Genomic DNA, 19,674 nt, shown 5'->3' with positions numbered 1-19,674 from the left:
ACCTTCTCCACCTCTACCACCTTCTCCACCTCTACACCTCCATTTCTACCACCTCCTCCACCTCTACCTCCTCCTCCACCTCTACCTCCTCCACCTCTACCACCTCCTCCATCTTACCGCCTCCACCTCTACCACTTCCTCCACCTCTATACCTCCACCTCTACCTCCTCCACCTCTACCACCTCCTCCACCTCCACCTCCTCCACCTCTACAGCCTCCACCTCTACCAACTCTCCCTCTACCACCTCCTCCACCTCTATCACCTCCTCCACCTCTACCACCTCCACCTCTACCACCTCCTCCACCTCTACTACCTCCTCCTCCTCTACCTCTACCACCTCCACCTCTACCACCTCCTCCACCTCTACTGCCTCCACCTCTACTGCCTCCATCTCTACCACCTCCTCCACCTCTACCACTTCCACCTCTACCACCTCCTCTACCTCTACCACCTCCTCCACCTCAACTACCTCCTACACCTCTACCACCTCCTACACCTCTACCGCCTCCACCTCTACCGCCTCCACCTCTACCGCCTCCACCTCTACCACCTCCATCTCTACCACCTCCTCCACCTCTACTGCATCCACCTCTACTGCCTCTACCGCCTCCATCTCTACCACCTCCATCTCTACCACCTCCTCCACCTCTACTACCTCCTCTGCCTCTACTGCCTCTACCTCTACTACCTCCTCCACCTCTACTTCCTCTACCTCTACCGCCTCCTCCACCTCTACCTTCTCCACCTCTACCACCTCCACCTCTACCACCACCTCTACCACCTCCTCCACCTCTACCTCCCTCTCCACCTCTACCACCTCCTCCACCTCTACCACCTCCTCCACCTCTACCACCACCTCTACCTCTACCACCTCCATGACAGAATGAGTGCCATCTCCCTTTCCTCTTAGCAGATTCTGTGCTAAGCGCTCACCAGGGTTTATCTCATTAATCCACACTACAACCTTAACAGGTGGATATTTTTACCCACATTTTACAGATAAGGAAAACAAGACTCAGAGAGAGAAAGTGATTTGCCCAGGGTTCCATAGCTAATAAGTGGCAGGGCCTGCATTTGAGCTCCGTGTTCTTTACCACCAAGTGACAGCACCTCGTTCTGCTCTCCTCATGGCCTGTCTGGGGACAGTCCTCGGGGGTCTGTTGCTGGAACTGAGCTCTGCCTCGGGCCTCGGGCAAAAAATTCCACAGGCTTGGTTCAGGCTTGTGAGGCCTGAGCCAAATCAGAGTGTGTTGAACTTCATCAAAGAAGGGATTGTTATTTGAAATAGGAAAATACAACGGGATGATCCATTTTATTCTCACCTTTGTACAACAATTTATTGAGATTCTTTTGTGTCCCTAGTGCTGTTTTAGGTCCCAAGTGAAGCAAACCAAAAGCCCTGACCCCATGGAGCTTATAGTAGTAAATTACAGTGCACGCCGGTTGGTGGGAAGTGCTAAGAAAAAGGTGGAAGGGGAGTGCTGGTGGGAGTGGAGGGCAGCCTCGGGCCCTGTCCATGGAGATGAGGATTGGCCAGAGGCCTCAGTTTCCTGGGCAGGTGGGTTCTGTGGTGTCCAGACAGGGTAGTGGTGTCTTAGGGGACACAGAGTGAGGGGTTGGCAAGGAAAAGAGGACTCCCTTCTGCAGTGGGGACCTGGAGACCGCAGCCTAGGAAGTCAGCTCCAGTCACAGGGATGGCCTTGGTCAACGTGGATGGTGCGTTGGGTTCTCTCTGATTACCGGTGGGTGAAGAGGCCGTCTACGTGAGTTGAATCCTAGGCTAGTTGAATCCTCTTCCGACCCACCTCCTCCCTCCTGCCTCTGCCTGCCCCCACCCTCTCAAACTGCTTCGGCCTAAAGTCATGCAGAATAATTTTACTCAAACCTAAAAAATACTAATTAGAAAATTAAATATGTTAGGCAAAAGGGTTTTATAATGCATTTCAAAATCAAATGCAAGTAATTTTTTATGGGAAGTGGCTGTGGCTCAAGCAGTTGGGCACCCACCTACCACATGGGAGGTCCCGGATTTGATTCCTGGTGCCTCCTAAAGAAGACAAGCAAGACAGTCAGCTGATGTGACAGGCTGGTGTGGTGAGCTGACGCAATAAGATGGCACAATGAGATGACACAACAGACACTGCATGGAAACGCAATGAGAGACACAACAAACAGGGAGTGGAGGTGGCTCAAGTGATTGGGTACCGCCTTCCCATATGGGAGGTCCTGGGTTCGGTTCCTGGTGCCTCCTAAAAAGAAGATGAGCACACAACGAACAGACACAGAGAGCAGACAGTGAGTGCATATGACAGGATGGGGGAGAAATAAATAAACAAAAAGAAATCAAACGCAAGTAATTTTAAAACATCATAGTGGGAAGGAGAAAGAAATAAACATTTGTTGATGGCCTTTACATCTATAATCTCATTTAAACCAATTCTCACTACAAATCTGTGACCTGAGCATTATTGTCCCCATTCTGAAATAAAAAACAACAAATGAATCAAGTTTCAAAAATGTAAGGCAATTCATCCAAAATTACATAAATTGCTAGGTTGGGCTTCTAACCCAGGTCTGTCTTATCTCAGGTCCATGCTATTTCCATTTCTCCATCACATCCCAGCCTAGTCAGTTATATAGGAAGAGGAGAGAAGTGGATGTGGCTCAAGTGATAAGGCCTCCACCTACCATATGGGAGGACCAGAGTTCAATCCCTGGGACCTCCTGGTGAAAAAGAAGAGAAAGCATGTCTGTGCAGCAAGCCAGTGCCTGTGCGGCAAGCCGAGTGCCAAGTGCCTGTGTGCTGAGCCAGGTGCCTGCGTGAGCGCCCGCATGGTGAGCCCGGTGCCCATGTGAGTGTCCGCATGGTGAGCCAGCGCCCACGCAGTGAGCCAGCGCCCACGCAGTGAGCCAGCGCCCACGCAGTGAGCCAGGACCCACGCAGTGAGCCAGCGCCCACACAGTGAGCCAGTTCCCATGTGTGGCCAAGTGCCCCACGGCAAGCCAAGTGCGCACGCAGTGAGCCAGTGTCCACACAAGTGAGTCACACAGCAAGATGATGACATAACAAAAGAGAGACAAAGGGGAGAGTCAAGGTAAAGTGCAGCAGAGACCAGGAACTGAGGTGGCACAATTGACAGGGAACTTCTCTCCCCAGGATCAAATCCTGTGAATCCTAGAGGAGAAAGATGAGAAGAGAAGACTAAAAGAGAAGTAGGTACAGAAGATCACACAGCAAATGGACACAGACAACAAAAACAGAAGGGCAGGGGAGGGGGAGAAAATAAATAAATGAATGAATGTATGTTAAGAAAATGGTTGATGTTAAAAAAAAAAAAAAAAGGAAGAGTAACCTTGGGCCAACTACTTGATCTCCCAATACCTCACTCTGTAAAATGGGTATGACGCTGATAGCCAGCTTATCTGTCTACCTCCGTTCTGTTGTGGGGACCACATGGCCTCATTTATAGGAAAGGCCTTTAGAATGTCAAGGCACTGTGTGACTATGTGGTATTAACCTTCCCCCTTGAATTTACAAGTGTGATGGCTTTTCTGCCACCTAACCTTGTCGGTACCCAGTGGTACATTTCAGTTTAGTCTATCTGGTTTATTTTTCACCTTCTCGTTCTGGTGGGTCTCTGGCTGCTGGCTCTAAATTATATCATCTGAACTGCTCTCTTCCCAGCAATTAGTCTCTCCTTTTCCACAGCTGTCCCCTAGGCATGATCCCAACTGTTGAGTTGTAGGTATTCTAAGATTTCCTTCCTTCTGGGACTCCAAGCCTCCCTTAAATCCATACACACTCCTTTCCAGTAGTGTGCTGGTAAATGTTTAACAACTGGCTTTCCAAGTGTAGATCCGACATGAACTTTGGTTGATGATTTCACTTATAATAACAAATAAGACAAAACTGAGAAAACAAAGATGTATTTCAGAACTTCATTCATTTGTCCATGATGTAAGTGACATCTTTGCTGAATCAGATAATAGTTTTTGAATACTGGAAAAATGTTACCTTGATTTTATACATTGTTATTCACAATGGTATTGCTATAGACATCGCACGCTTTTGCATTTAATCTACATCAACATTTTCTCCATCACTTTATTGTTGTTGTTGTTGTTTCTTGGTACCGGGGCCAGGAATTGAACCCCAGACTTCCAATGTGGAAGCCAGCACTCAACCACTGAGCTACATCGGCTCCCTGAGTTGGTTTTTTTCATTTGTTTGCTTGTTGTTTATTTCATTTGTCCCAGCCAAAACTGGGACCTCCCATGTGGGAAGCAGGCACTCAACCACTTGAGCCCATCTGCTCCCACCATCTCTTTCTGAAGTGTAGATAATTAATAAAACAATAAATCAAACCCTGAGTTGTGGGGTTTGCCCGTTTCCAAGGTATAAACATTCCCATCATGGCCAATTTCAAAAAACCAATGTGACATTACTGAAGGTAGAACTGAGAAGGGATGCACAGCAGCTTATCACTCTATAGAGGTCCTACCATATGGAAATAATAGAAACAAATACCTTAAGGGCATAGATAACAGTGAACTGTAGTGAAATAATTAGTAGGTGAGCAGTTTTTAGTAGTTATGACCATTTTTTAAATACAATTTATTTAATTATAAATTTAAATAACTTAATTTTTAATAATGGCTATATTTTAACAACTGGCTCACAAAATTCCTGAAAATTTAACAATCAGTTCTCACAAGCTGGTGTCAGCCAGCTCCAGCACACCAGCCCCACTGGGCCTCCAGCCATCTGATGGCCACACCCTTTGTTAAATAGCCTTAGCTAGTCCTGGTCCACATGACTCAAGAGAATATTATTCAATGCTCAGCTTCTCCAAATGAGCAATGTCAACAGCTTCAGTCCAGTGGAGTGACTTAATGATCTGTTTCCTTCAATAAACTGTGATTTCTGAACTGAATTCAGATACCTGCGCATCGTTGTGTACGGAAAGTAAGGCCTGAAGGCGTTCATGATGTCATATACCAGGTTTAAACTTGGCAAGCAGATGACATTGTGAGGAATGGATTTTCTTAGGCTGATTTTAGGAGTTTGGGGTGTTTTTTTAAGAGTTAAGCCAAGGTAAAAAATAACCCTTGCAATGCATCACTTCACAGCTGGTCAGCTGGGAGAAGCTATTCTGGGATATCCAAGGGAAGGCGCCTCTCTAAACTGCAGGCAAGCTGGGATCAGGATGTGGGGTTTCTATTCCTGTCTGTGTCACCCACTTGCTGTGTAATCGCTGTCCAGTTAGTGCCCTGCCTGATGCCTCCATTTACCCTCTGGCAAACAACACAACGGCTCTTACACAGGGCCTGCCTCCTCCATTAGACTTGAACCAGAGAGAGCAAAAGAAGACAGTTGCTAGGGTTTGCTGTAGGGTTTGGAGTGTCCACTTGAGGTATTCTTATCAGTGGAGACTCTGGGAGGAGTTAAGTATAGGTGGAATCCCAAGAAATGACAGTCGAGCCAGATCTGTTGGAGAGGAAGAGGAAAAGAAGGAAGATGAAAGAGGAGAGAGGGCCTCCAAGAAATGTCTAGTGAAAATGTTAGGTAAGGGACTAGTCTAAGTTGTGTCCTGTGTTCAGATCTCCAAGATGTAGCATGGGTGCAGAAGACAAATTACAATAGAAAATGCAGCTGAGATGGCGTTAGTGGTGACTTTTGCCTGGACTTGATGAGAGAGTTTCCTGAATGGAGAAGGGATGTGAGCCAATTTATGATTCTGGAATATGATTCTGAGACCTGCACAAAAGATGAGTAGAGTGTGGGCAAATTTGGAGACAATTCCAGCAGTCGTGGAAGGGCGTGTGCTGGGTCACTCAATAAATAACTGCTTTCCTGTTCATCAGGAGGCATCGTGGTCTCATATAACAAGCCTCTGTCCTCTGCTGAGAGCATGAGCCCACTATTTGGAAGAAACGGCCTACCGCTTTACAGGGGCTGCCCTGCCTCTGACATCTATCACCTCGGTTTTTCTTGCAAGCAACCCAGAGAGGGGGAGGGTGCCACCCCAATTTTAACATTGGAGCAGCTAAGACGTAGAGATGTTAAATGACTTGCTCCAGGTCACACCACTGGATCTCAAACCCATCTCCTGGCCACAAATCCTGTGCCTTATCCACACCAATCCATCTCTTTTAAACCTAACTAGCAAGTCAGTTTTTCCCATCCATGGGCCAGAAACCTTTGAAATAAAAAGCTGTTTGATCTCTAGGAAAACTGAAAGGCCAGCTCCAGTTGTCGAATGCCACACAAGCTCCCTGGGAAGCCCAAGGAGTCGGAATTCCAAAGCCAGCCAAATTTGGATTTCATCTATAAAGAGACAGTCCGTCCGCATTTAGAACGTATCCTTCCTCATTAAGCTAGTTCCATGTTTTGTAATAATTTTTGCTTATACCACAAAATTGTCCTAGATCATGGAAACACAAAGGCCTTGGAAAAAAGGCCTTGAACCCCTGGAAGTCATTATTCCTTCCTTTAGCAATTGCTGAGTTAAGCACCATAAATATGATTCCCATCCTGCTCCCTGCCCCCACCCCAAACACACGTCCACACACACACACAGGCGCACATGCGCGCGTGTGCACACACGATCTGCTGGACATATGTTCAGAAGAAAGCAGGGATGTGGGGGTGGGAGAAGAAGATTCACATGTCGTGAGTCAAGAGCTTGAACATTTGAAAAGAAGAAGAGGGGAGGGGGGCAGTTTGCAGCCCTGGAAATGGACTATCCCAAGGATTTATTGCCTTTGAGAATCTTACAAGGTTTTTTTTTTTTTAATAAAAATCTGTAGCCTTTTTTTTTTTTTTTTTTTGGTATAGGGCAGTAAACAAGAGCTCTGAAAGGGGAAGGAAGCCAGGAGAAAGCCAACTCCATTAGTCACGCAGCTGCATATCCTGTCACAAAGGACCCCAGTTGAGTAATCGCCCAAAATATGCCTGTTATTTTTTTCTGTCAGAAAAAAATGGGGCCTGCCAAAATGTACTGTAAAAAAGAAAATAATCTGGTCTCTCAGTCCCAGAGGGGGAAAGGAAAATAAAAAGAAACAGGCGTAACTTCTCAGAGCTTTTTTAAAACCCTCTCCCCAACTTATCTTCTTTAAAAAGTCTTCAGACTCTTCTCAGCGATTGAGCACGACTTGAAGAAAGCCGGGTCTGTGAGTGTCCCAGGTCTCAGAGTCCTTGGACTCATGTGGTGCCAAGAGCTTAGAAGAGGAGGGGCTGTAGAGAGAGTGGGAGGAAGGCAGCCCCAAGGGGAAAGGACAAAATTAACAGAAAGAAGGCCAGAGTATTAAACTAGTCCTGTTGTGGACATTGAGTGGACCAGTTGACTGTACCATAAGGAACCATGACAGCCCACACCACATCCATGTGTCCAGTGGGGACCACGGACTTCCAGCCGATGCCAAGCAGCCTTCAAAGGCCTTTCTGATGTCTCAGGCCCTGCCATGCCCCATGCGGCTTAGGCCTCCATCTGAACAAGAAGCATGGGAGGACTTCTGACTCTACAGAAGTCTGAAACATGGGGTCCATGGAAAGACTGGTTGGTCAGAGCTGCCTTAGGTGTTTCCCAGATTGGCTTTCCAAAACCCCTGGATGCAAGGATCCTGGTGAGGAAACAAAAGTATAGCAAGCAAAGGTGTTCCAAAGCCCAGTTCAGTTTCTGCCCTCATTCCATGCCCACAGTCTCATGGACACCAGGGAAGGACAGTCAAGGGAGAACTCTTCTTGGAAAGCCAGTTTCCCTCCTTCTAACATTCTGATGCAGAGTTATCCATGGGGTAAGGGGGCTCTCTGTGCCCATTTGACAAAAAATAGGAGTAATCCTTCTCCAAGGAAAGAGAACAAAGTGGGAACAAGGGAGATGCATGTCCCTTTTGCTGCCAGGCTCTCTGGAGTCACTCCTGGGAATAGGGTCTAGACCTACCTCAGCTCCACAGGGGCAGCCGAAAGAAGGCCCCTTTCCAAGAAAGCCTCCAGAGATACGAATCCTAACATTTGGCTGTTTGGCAATTCTGGACCAAGGGAACTCCTTCCACTGCCCCAAGGACCCAGCCAGGCCCCTCCCAATTGCTGTGGGAAGCCCAATGTCACCAGCTTTTGGATGCCTTTGAGTCTTGCCCATCCTGTCTGAGGCACAGTCCCAAAACTAGTCCTGAGTTTCAAGACTGTGCCTGCCCTGCCCCCTGCTTCCCCCTGAGAGCTCATTGACACCTAAACCCATCCAAAGGCTACTTAAAAAGAGATCAGTGTGGTTTCCTCCAGGGAACATTCGCCAGGGAGTTGGAAGTGCAGGAGCCTCCTTCTGGCCTCATTGCTGATTTGCTATGGAATCTCAGACAACTAAAGTGTATTCTCTCTAGTCTTTCTTCTCTTCAAGATTTATCAACTGTTCATGACAGCCTCTATACAATTGCACTGTGTGACATGCTGGGAATTCAACGGTAAACAGTGGCTTACAATCTAGTGAGACCTGGGCAACTTCTCCCATACCTTCTGCAGCATGTATTTTCTTGAGTTACCTGAAGCCAGCTCTTTGGGCAGATGAGCCAGGTGCAAAGGGGTAGAGGTGGGAGAGTTAGGAACAAATACAACAAAAACAAACACAGAGATCCCAAATATCTATGCTAACACTAGTACTTCCAAAACGCTTACAGATAGAGGACAGTCCCCTTGGCATAATGAAAATTCCACAAGGGCACCTGGAATTTATTCTGTTAGACATTGCAGCTCTTTGGGAGATGAGAAGGACCAAGATCATCTTATAATGCCCCACATCACCGAGCTCACATGACACCCATTACTGGGCTACTGTAATTGTGTGCAGGACCTGAGGCCTGTTGTCTTAGGGCTCAGCCCCTTCTTGAGATCAAGTCCTTTATAGGAGCCATGAGTTAAAGTCAGAAATGTCAACACCGGCCCATTGACTAATGTTCCGGGCTGACCTGGGCACGCGAGTGGTGGTATTATGTCCCAAATCACAGGCGAGTAAGTTCTCTGGAGGGGCATAATGCCCCCCCCCACACACACACACATGGATTTCCCTTTGTGGTAGCAGTGACATCTGAGTCACAGAGCACAGGGGCCACCATGAGGCTGGCCCCCTCCCCTTCCTGTGCCCCAGAAGCCGGGGCTGGGGAAAGGTCGTCCCAGCAGAGAAGGCTCCACTTCCTGTGAGCTCCAGACAACTCATCTCAGATGTGTTAGGCCTCACAAGCCTGCGGTTGACGAGCACCCAGGTGACTAGGTCTTTCTCAGCCCATTGTTTTTCTCCCTTAACTCTTTGATGTTTCAAAGCTGACGAGGTCAGCATCTTCCCAGCTGGGGGGAGCATGCCTGCCAGATACACCCTTCGAGCAGCTGATTAATATGTCACAGGGCTTCTGGGCAAAGGAGAAAGTCTAAGGGGCTAGCTGAACTGGCCCACTAGCTCTGCACCTACGCCTTTGGTGAACTCTACCTTGCCAGAAAGAAGCCTTCAGCAGAAGGCCGCAGGCACGGACCCGAGAGGGCAAAACTCCAGTGTCTGACAAATCCCATTCCAAATGAGGTGAGAGGTGGGGTAAGAGATCCTTCCCCGGCCAGGGCCCCAGGGTTGTGTGCTCCAGGCTCTGCTTGGGAATCAAAGCCCAGACATGTGTTTTCATCCTTGCTGATGAGAAACGAGCATGAGAGCCAGTCTCGTGGGGCCCCCAGAGTCCATTCACCAGACGATTACTCAGTGCCATCAGATCTGATGCTGAGGGACGATAGAGCAAGAGCCTCCAAGCGTATGAAGAGTTAGTGGTCTGACAAAGCACTTACTGACCAAGGGAAAATCAACTTCAGGTGCAGCAGGAAGGGTCTGTTACCAAGAATGTCTGGGGTTTTGAGACACTGGAAAAGATTGCCTAATAATGTAATGGGCTCCCTTCCCTGGAAACATCTGAAAATAGGATAAGTCTTGACCAATCTGGGCTGGGTCAGCACTGCCTGAGGTAAGGAGATGGTTTACCCGCAACTTTGAGTCTAGGAGATGATATGTTTTCACACAAATAATTTTTTAAAAGACGAAAGTGTCATGCCTGAGGAGAAAGGATGTCAGTGTACTCACAGACCCCTGAAGAAAACTGAGCTACAATCAGGCTGTGCAGGAGGGGCTAAGGGAGCATGGCAGAGGGAGCCGGTGGGGTTCCTGGAGCAATCAGAGCCGGCTTCTCAGAGGAGATGAAACTTGAAATGGAGTTCACCTTGTAGAAAAGAGGGAGAAGGTATGCAAGGAAAAGGGACAGCCCTTTTCAGTAAGGAGCAGGTGAAATGTTAAATGCACATATCCTTTGACCCAGCAATTGTGCTATTAGGAATTTCCCTGCAGATCTGCTCACACATGTCCACCCAAGGTGTGTGTCCAAAGAGACTCATTGCCGTCTCTAAGAGTCACAAACTGGGGCACGCTATGTGCCCATCACCAGGAAGTCTCAGGCACGACAGTACAGCCACACAGAGATTAAGAGGCAGCCGCTAGAGGGAATGGAGTGAGTCTGTATGTGCTGACAGGGCAAGAATTCGACTTATTTTTCATTAAAAAAAGAAGATGCCAGCATCTGCCCAAACTCCTTCCCTGAAGAATACACAAGAAACTGTTAACATTACCTTTGGAAGGAGCAACTGTGACTTGAGGAGAGGGGAACTTAAGTTTCACGTTATACCTTCCTACACATTTTTTAGCCGTGTGCATGGATTGCCTTGGGAAAAAAATGTTAACAGGGCTCTCAGGGTAATGGGATTATGGACCATTTATATATATTTTTATACTCTCCTTATTTAAAATATTTTAAAGAGGAAAGCAGCTATTTTTCTGGAATGGTTTAATCCCAGTGGTTCCTAAAGGCAGAGGGATGGAGTAGACACTTAAAGGGCCAGCCTCCTTATGAGTTTCTCTTAGAATGTCCCAAGGATTCCTTTCAAGACAGAATGGTGTCCTCCTATTCCGAAGAGGAAACTGAGGGACAGTGGTAAGGCGACTGGGCCAACAAATTGGGACAAAAGGAGCATGGTGCCCGGGCAGCTCTCAGGATGCCTGTCCAGCTGGCCAGGGGACCGACCCCTCCACCTCTTCTGCACTTCTCCAGATCTCCAGGACGGAAACCCAGCCTCACAGGGTTAACCCTCCCGCTTTGCCTCACTGAGCCTCGCAGGGAGGAGAGGGGGGCAGGGAGAGCAGGGGGGCTCAGCCCAGCCCAGGTCCTTGCGGCATTAATAAAATGCAGGTGTTTTTACAGTTGCTTTAGAGTGTTGGGAAGAAAGAGGCTGCAGCAAGCGTACAGAAACAAGAGCTGAGTGTGGTGGGAGGAAAATGTGCCTGGGAATAATGAGAAAGCATTGTGGACAGAGGGCTGGCTTCGGGGTTGGGAGGAGTGTGGCCGTCCCAGCACAGGCCTACCTTGGGGCTCCCCCGGCGTGTGTGTGAGTGTGCGTGTGGGTGTGCACGTGGGCTCCTGTTCTCACGTGTGCGCGCACACACCCCGCCTCCTCAGACCTTTTCCCAGCACCTCGGGCAATATAAATTTGGCCTTGGCTTGCTTTGACCCGGGACGGGTCCTGGCAGTCCCCTGGCCACTGTGGCCTGCCTTCTCCCTCCAGACTCCCCACCTATCCCTCCTTTTCTGCCACTATTACCTTCCTCTCTGGAACCTTTGGTTGACTGCATCTCCGTTTGGCTGCCTGCCCCTCTTAATCCCCCTTGTTTCTGCTGTCAGGCAGGCATTTTGTGAGCCTGGCTCGCCCTCCCCTTTCCCAAGCCCCACCTCCCCTGCAGTCAGGGAGGGAGAGACAAAATGGCGCCTCTGCTCAGGGCTTCTAGAAAGGCCATGGCGGAGGCCCGTGTTGCCCCGGTTCTGCTACTTGAGCTCTGGTGAAATGCCCGGGGAGTCATCAAAGACTGAAGGTGAGAGACGTGTGAGGAAGCAGGCCCAGAGGGCAGGAAAGGGACAAAGGGGCCAGGAGCCACCTGTGGGGTGGGCAGCAGCTCTGGGTGCAGCTGGGCCCTGCTGGAGGGACTTTGCCCCTCCTCTTGCACAGCCCCCAGGGAGGTAGGGGGTGATAGAAAACTGCTTTGCCCCTGACTTCCAGGGAGGCTTGCTCTCAATTTGCCCCGAGTTGAAGGAATTTTAAGCAAGTTATATCTGTGACTTGTTTAGTTTGAGGCCTGGCCTGAGACCTGCTAAGGAAAGCAATTGCTAGCTTGTTGTTCTGCTACAGGAAAAGGGATCAGGAGGTCCTGGTAGACCCCTGAGGCCTGCTTGGGCAAAGGTAGGCTGGTATCTGACTTGGGAGTCACAAGTGGAAGTGAACCTCCTCCAAATGGACTTGGGCTTCTGATTCCCACTGATGAGGGGTGGCGTGGGAGGGCACGTCAGGGACCTCAGCCAGGCCTCTGTCATGGATGCTAAGCTTATCTGTGCATTTCACGTGTGAAAAAACTTGAGCACACTGAGCCCACGTTGTCCAGGGCCTATGTGGGGCAAAAGGCAAGCCCAGAATACAGCACCCGAAGGTCAGAAGGTTGCAGGAGCTGGCAAGAGCTGGCCATCCTCTCCTCTGGCCTGTCTGAAATGGGGAGGACCAAGCTCTAGAGGATCAAATTTTTACTTTCTCAAACCCTCCTCCTCCCCAACCCCCGTTTAAAAAAAAAAGAAAAAGAGAGAGAGAGAGACTGAGCAGGGATAGACAAGGAGCAACCAAACTGTCTTCCCCCTCACACCTGCCCACAGCCCACAGAGGAGGCTGTAGCTGCATACGTCAGCTGCAGGAGCTGCCTCCAGCCCCTCCAAGGATTCCCACCAGTTACTGCGGTTGTCTTGTCCCAGACACCAAATTCGAACATCCTGTCTGACAAGACCAAGACCAAGGGGTTAACGGTGGGCCAGAATATCTCACAGGGGAGCCACCTGGGAAAACCCAGGATGTGCCACCTATGTCCCCAGCCCCAGATTTTCCTCCCTTCGGGAATGGAATGGGGAGAAAGCCTTCATCTTCAGAGTCCCAGCCCACACCCCCTCACCTCTACCCCCCCATCTGAAAATCACGTGGAGCCCTTGAGCATTATTCCTCTGCGCCCTCAGCCCCCCACTTCCCCATCCTACCCACCCCCAGCGATGAGGAGTGCGGAGAGAAGCAGATGTTTCTAATGAAGAGCCCAGCCCAGGGCCCCGGAGGTAATGGGCAAGCCTTACAGCCCTGGCTCCCAGGAAGGGGCCGCAGCCCCCAGGCCAATGAAAGCACAAGCTGTGCAGTGAATGGAACACACACTCTCTTGAATTCTCCGCTCCTTTCAGGAAATTGCCAAGTTAGCCCTTGGCTTTCTCCTTCCCGGCGCCGTTTCCATAGCAACCGCCTCCCCATCCTCCTGAGCCGCTCTTGGGTCCTTCCCGCCCCCTCCTCTCCAGCCCTCTCCCCGTCTCATCTGTCTGGGTGGGAACTGGGATTAAAGTTCATCGGGGCCTGGGATGCTTTTCCCAGGGCCACTTTGCCTCCGTGATCCCTTTGCGGCTGCCCGGCCCCGGCCCCAGGCTTTTCAAGTCCCCCAGACTTAATGACCGACCCTCAGTTTCCTCTTCTTCCCTTTCTCTGTCTCCAATAAAGCCGGAGAATTAACCCAGGTTTTAAGTGCCGGGTTTCCAAGCTGCATATCAAAGGGGCTTCCCCAAGCTGCTTCTGCATTTCAAAGGGACTGATTTATCGCTTTCACTTAACCCCATCCCCCATCCTCCTCCCACCCCTGCACGTTTTGGGGGCGAGCTTTACTCAGAGGTCAAATTCTGGAAAAACAAACGGCTCCCCGCTCACCCCCTCCTGGGGTGCTGTGGACTCTTGGTGTATAAACTGCTCAGTGGGGAGGTGGGGACCCAGCCGGCGGGCACTCCTCCGCAGCCAGGGGCTCAGACTTTCCAGGGACCCGGGGACCTGCTTCAGTCCCCAGAAGGTCTGTGTTCTCCCAGCTGTTGTTGTGAGGAATGGGGGTGGGGCCGGGCAGTAAACGCACAGAGCTACTCCTGGGAAGCGTTTCCATGCATCACCTCCCGGCCAGCCCCTTGGCTGTTTCCTGTTTCCTCGGCGGCTTTCAGGGGCAGAATCTGTGGCTGAGCAACCTCCCAGCCAAGGCTGCAACCTGCCCTAGCAGCTCTGACCCTCCCTTACAGTCCCGGCCCCTGAGCGTCCCTCGTTCACTTCCTTTCTCGTACTCTCCATGCAAAGCCTTTGCAAGCACTTAACGTTCAGCTGCTGTAGAGCTGGGCCAGGCTGAGTCACGGCGTACTCCAGCTCTCCCTCCTGCCCTCAAAGGGACACCTCACCCACGCCCTTCCTTCCCAAACCCACCCCATACACAAACATTCCTTCCCTCTCCCCCCAGGCCTGCCGGGGGTCCCCAGGCCCTCTCCCGCCCAGCCTCCACATTCCTGGTAGTCCTGTTATTCCCCAAGGGGATCGTTTCCCCAAACCCGGGAACCCCTCCTTCCTCTCCGGGAAGCATCTGTCCTTGCTGCCCCCGGGGCAGACTCTTATTTCACTGAAGGTGTGAGGCTCTTCCTCTGAGGTACCTCAGACTGATTCCCAGGCTTTCTCTGGCAAGTCCTGCCGTACACTGATCAGGAGAGCTGTGAGCGAGAAGCCAGCGAAGAAATCTCGGAAGAGACAGGACAGATGGCCGGGTACTCTTGAGGAACTTCTTAGCACTGAGGGGCACCAGTGCCACAAAGCCGATCCCCTGAATAATCACCTGAGAGACACTGCGTGCACATGGGTTTCCCCTTAAAGGACACATGTCCGTTGCCCTTTCTCACCCTTGATGCTCGCTCGCTTGTTCATTTATTTATTCATTCACATGACCATTTATTGTGTGCCCACTGCGTTGCCACAGAGACCCAGCACTTGGTACTGGTGAGGGTGTGATGAAAAGATGAAGGGTTCACTCTGGAGTAGGGGAATTAGACAATATGGCCAAAGATCAATTACAGTGCAATGAGATAAGCCTTCTCTCCCAAAAAGAGGCTGGCAACGCGTGCTGACATTGCCTAACTCTCTCGGTGGGGATCCAGAGAAGGCTCCAGACAGAGGAATCTTATTTGAGCTTGAGCTTGAAAGATGAGCAGGAACCTACCAGGGAAACAAACTTATTCCAGGCAATGGGAAAAGCAGGTGCAAAGGCATGGCTGCCCAAGGCCACCTCATGAGCCGGTGTTAGGCAGGTAAGTGTTTCTGGCCCACGAGAAGGTGGGGGGAGGTGTTGGGAGGTGAGCCTGAGCAGAGGGGACGAGGTTGCACCTGCCATGCCAAGGAATCTGGAAGTTAGGATTGAGCTTCAGAGAACATCACATGCAAAGAGGGTACAGAAGGGGAGCTGTTGTGGCTCGGTGGTTGAGCACTGGCTTCCCACATACAAGGTGCCGGGTTCAATCCCTGGCCCCAATAATAAAGGGAAAAAAAAAAGGGGTACAGAAGAAGGCCGGGAATGATGATGGGGGGCTGGGGAGTTAGCAGGAAGAAAAGTGTGTCAAATGCTGGATTTTAGCCCACAGCCCCCTGCTAACCCTCCAGGTCCACTTCTTTGCACTGAGAATCACGGAGCCAGGCAGGCTTTTCTGCAGAGACCTTGCAGCAGAAAGCACTCATCTCTCGATCCTCTTGGATGGCTGAGGAGATCGGTGGAACACATGAGTGGAGACTTCTCTCTCCCTGGAGATTGGTAAGAGAGACAGGAAAAGTGTAAGGCAGCCTATTCAGGGCCTGCTAATATAAGCAGACAAGAGGGTAGGAGGGCGTGGGGGCAGCCTTGAGTTGAAAATGCAAACATCACAGCCAGACAGCAATGCTATTCACACCCCACATCAGTCACAAAGCTGCCTTTGGGGTTAGAAGGAACTCTGGGAGGGGGCGGATTAAGTCCTTTTTGGTGCCTACACTTTGTGATGCCCCGAAGCAGGGAAGTCCACCCTGGCAGGATTTCAGCCTCCCTGATGGAATGTGGTAAACTTCCCAGCACCGGATCCAGCCTTGGCAAGCCATGTCCTGCACGACTCCCATTTCTTCAGCCTATGTTATCTAGGAGTCCAGGGTCTCTGCAGAACAAATTCTGCTGGGCATTAGGACTGGTGAAGCCACAGAAGGAAACGGGCGACAAACCAAAAGGCAGAGCAGGGAGCTGATGGTACCTGAACCTTCATATTTTATGGTGCACCTCGTCTAGGACTTAGATAACCTGCCGTCAGCACATTTCATACCCTAAGAGAGTCTTCGTGCAACAGATATGTTCCCCCAAAACGTCTGGAGATGAATATGGTGCAATTCGAGCAATAATTTTGATTCTCAGGGGGACTTGTAATTGTCAGCTAGCAGTCAATCTTGGTACAGAATTTTTATACAATTTGGATAATTTTCATCGATCTTGGGTTTGCATAAAGCAAGCTGCATCCATCCTAACCATGTCAAGACCATTGACTGTGGATGGCCTGGCGCCTCCCACTCGGACCTGCGCTGTTTTTCATTGGCCCTCAAGATCTTGGCCTCTCCACTTGGCTTCTGGCACCTTCTGCCCTGGGCACTGCTCCAGGGTCTTCCTCGCACCATCTTCCTCACCCCCTCCTTTGTGTTTTTTCTCCTTGGTGGCACATCTTGAGCATTTGCTTACTCTGCGCAAAGTCAGGGCTAAGGTGTGAAGGAAGGAAGACACCAAGAAGAAAAGGAAGCCTCCCCAGGGAGTAGGTTCTCTTGGCCACGCTGGGGGGGATGAGGCCCGTGATGCCCTGAGTAGTCAGCCCTGCACGTTACATTTGGGAAAATGTCCCTGTGAATGCAATGAATGGGGAGGGTCCTTAGGAAAGGTAGGGCTGGGTGGCCAGGGAGCGAGCAGCACCCCACCCGGTCCTCCTGAGGCCAGCCCTTGTACCTGCAGCCTGCAGCCTGTGGGATGGACCCATGCTAGTTTTGCTTTCCATTCCTTCTATGGCAGAAATTGAGGACCTGCCAAGTTGGAGTTGGGATTTGGACGGTTGCATTCCTTCACATGGGACAGAGTAGGACTCTTCTGGGGTAGTGGGATAATGCTGTGGCCACCAGGGAGTCTCAGAGGTCTGGACTCAAGGCCTGACCCTGCCAGGTACCAGGTCCGCTAGTGACTTAACCTTAGTTTCTCTGAGCCTCAGCTTCCTCGTTTATAAAATGGGAACAATACAGTGACCACTCTGCAGGACTGTTGAGAGTTTTGAGTGACATTGTAGATGTAAATGCCTGGCACAGAATGAGTGCCCCTAACTGGTCCTGCAGTCACTGTTGCTGCTGTTGCTTGTGGTTGTTAATACCACTTTCCCAACCCATTCTCTCGAGGCTAACAACCATCACAAAGTCTTTAAGGAGGCCTGTCTTACTTATCTCTGCATCCTCAGTACCCAAACAATGGTGGTTAAACAGGCAATGGTGGTTGAACAGGATTTCAGAATGTGAGGAGCCCCAAAGAACAGCCTGTGCAAAGGCCCTGTGGTGGGAAACTGCATTTCCCCTTTGAAGGAAATACTGTAGGGAAAAATCAATTATAAGCTACAGAGGCAAAGGAGGAGATGTCTCCTGCTCTATAATTTGCATCACAACAGCACAGAGGCTTGGACCCTTGATACCTCCTCAGAGCCTTTTGCTCAATCCTTGCCAGAAAACTTCCAAGAGGACAGAATTGTTAAAAGGATCTGAATCTTGAAGGGCCTGTGGGAGCAGAAATACACTAATGCACATGGGAAGTGGACTTGGCCCAATGGATAGGGCGTCCACCTACCACATGGGAGGTCCCCGGTTCAAACCCCGGGCCTCCTTGACCCGTGTAGAGCTGGCCCACACGCAGTGCTGATGCGCGCAAGGAGTGCCGTGGCCACACAGGGGTGTCCCCTGCGTAGGGGAGCCCCACGAGCAAGGAGTGCACCCCGTAAGGAGAGCCGCCCAGTGTGAAAGAAAGTGCAGCCTGCCCAAGAATGGCGCCACACACACGGAGAGCTGACACAACAAGATGACGCAACAAAAAAAACACATTCCGAGTGCTGCTGATAAGGATAGAAGCGGTCACAGAAGAACACGCAGTGAATGGACACAGACAGCAGACAGCTGGGGGAGGGGGGCAGGGAGAGAAATAAATAAAAATAAATCTTTAAAAATAAAAAATAATAAAAAAAGAAATACACGAATGCACAGAGAAGATCCTGGGGCCTTTTGTGTTTAGTTACCATAAAAAATTACAGTGGTTGAAAGGAAAGTCTAAGGTCATGTATATTACTAGAAGGAAAGCTAAAAAAGGTAACATGGGGCTGGATAGCATAGGAAAACCTCATGTGAAATATGAATATGGGTAGTATTGCATAAATAAGACCGTTTTTCTTTGAAACTGAACAAACCTATGTTAATGTGACAAGACGCTAATATCAGACCAAAAAAACCATTATGCTAAGTGAAAGAAACCAGGCACAAAGTACTACATATTGTATGATTTCGTCTATATAAATTTAAACATAAATCAATTTATAGAAATGAAATTAGATTAGTGTTTATGTAGGGCTGGGGGAGGATAGAGGGATTGAGAGGGGACTGCTAAGGGGTGTGGAGATTTTCTTTCTGGAGTAATGAAATAGTTCTAAAAATTTTTTTGTGATTATACTAAAAGCCATTGATTATACACTATGGATAGATTGTATGGTATGTGAATGTATCTCAATAAAAGAACTTTAAAAAAATAAATGTGCAAGAATAGCCAGAAATAGCAGCTGTGTACAGCAGGGGAAGCACAAAGAGATTGAGAGGTAATGAATTTTTTTGTCTGTTTTTTGTTTATTATTATTATTGAAAAAATGAAAATGCTCTAATAATGATCAAAGTGATGAATACACAGCTATGTGATTATATCAATGACCATTGATTGCATACTTTGGATGGATTGAATGCTTTATTAATATGTATCGATGAAATTGATTTGTTAAAAAATATATATATCCCCAAACCTGTCTCGGCAGTTTGTACTTGGAATTGGATAATTAGGAGACCGAAGAGGAAAGTGCTGGGGAACGTACCTGGGTGGGGAAGCAGGGTCTGCCAGGTGGGGAGGGAGGACTTTGCAGACTGAGACAAAGGCAAGGATTGGGGGGCGCTCTCCTCCTACCCTCGCAGGTGCTCTTGACACCCTGCCCTGCTCACCCAACCAAAGGCTTCTCTTTGGTCCCCCAACCCCACCCCTCCCCACTGGGCCTCTCAACTGAGGCCATTGGGCCTCCCAGGGGCCTCACATTTAATAAAAGAAGGTCCTTGACACCCCAAACGAGGCGCTCATTAATGGTTCACTCTCTGGCCCACAGGGAACCAAAGGGAACAAGTTCTGTAGGAGCTTGCCGAGGCCCGCGGGGGGGAAGAGGCAGGGTAGCAATAGGAGCTAGGCCCAAGGTGGGTCTCCCCCAACTCTCGGTACCATGACCTAGAACCTCAATGCACTGTGGTTTTTAAGTCAGTTGTTTTAGATGCAATTTGCATACAGTAAGATGAATCCGTTTTTAATACATAGTTCCACAGGTTTGACAAATGCATACAGTCATGTCACTGCCACCCCCATCGATACAGAACACTTCCCTCACCCCCAAAATTCCCTCCTGCCCCT

General features: G+C 49.7%; 1 long non-coding RNA gene across 2 annotated transcripts in view; it reads right to left on the bottom strand.

The window, feature by feature from the left end:
• Window positions 1-15,595: 15,595 nt before the first annotated feature.
• LOC131277914 (uncharacterized) overlaps window positions 15,596-19,674 on the bottom strand; it is a 71,129-nt gene continuing 67,050 nt past the window's right edge. The window contains exon 5 of one of the 2 annotated variants that reach the window (XR_011648311.1): window positions 15,596-15,731. This is a non-coding gene — a long non-coding RNA (uncharacterized lncRNA). The remainder of the gene's footprint in view (window positions 15,732-19,674) is intronic. The other variant, XR_009184957.2, reaches the window with a different exon arrangement.

This window comes from Dasypus novemcinctus, chromosome 3 (genome assembly GCF_030445035.2).
Source record: "Dasypus novemcinctus isolate mDasNov1 chromosome 3, mDasNov1.1.hap2, whole genome shotgun sequence".
Classification (NCBI taxonomy): Eukaryota; Metazoa; Chordata; class Mammalia; order Cingulata; family Dasypodidae; genus Dasypus; species Dasypus novemcinctus.
Note: the sequence above shows the minus strand (reverse complement) of the source record. Positions and strands in the feature narration are given on the sequence as shown.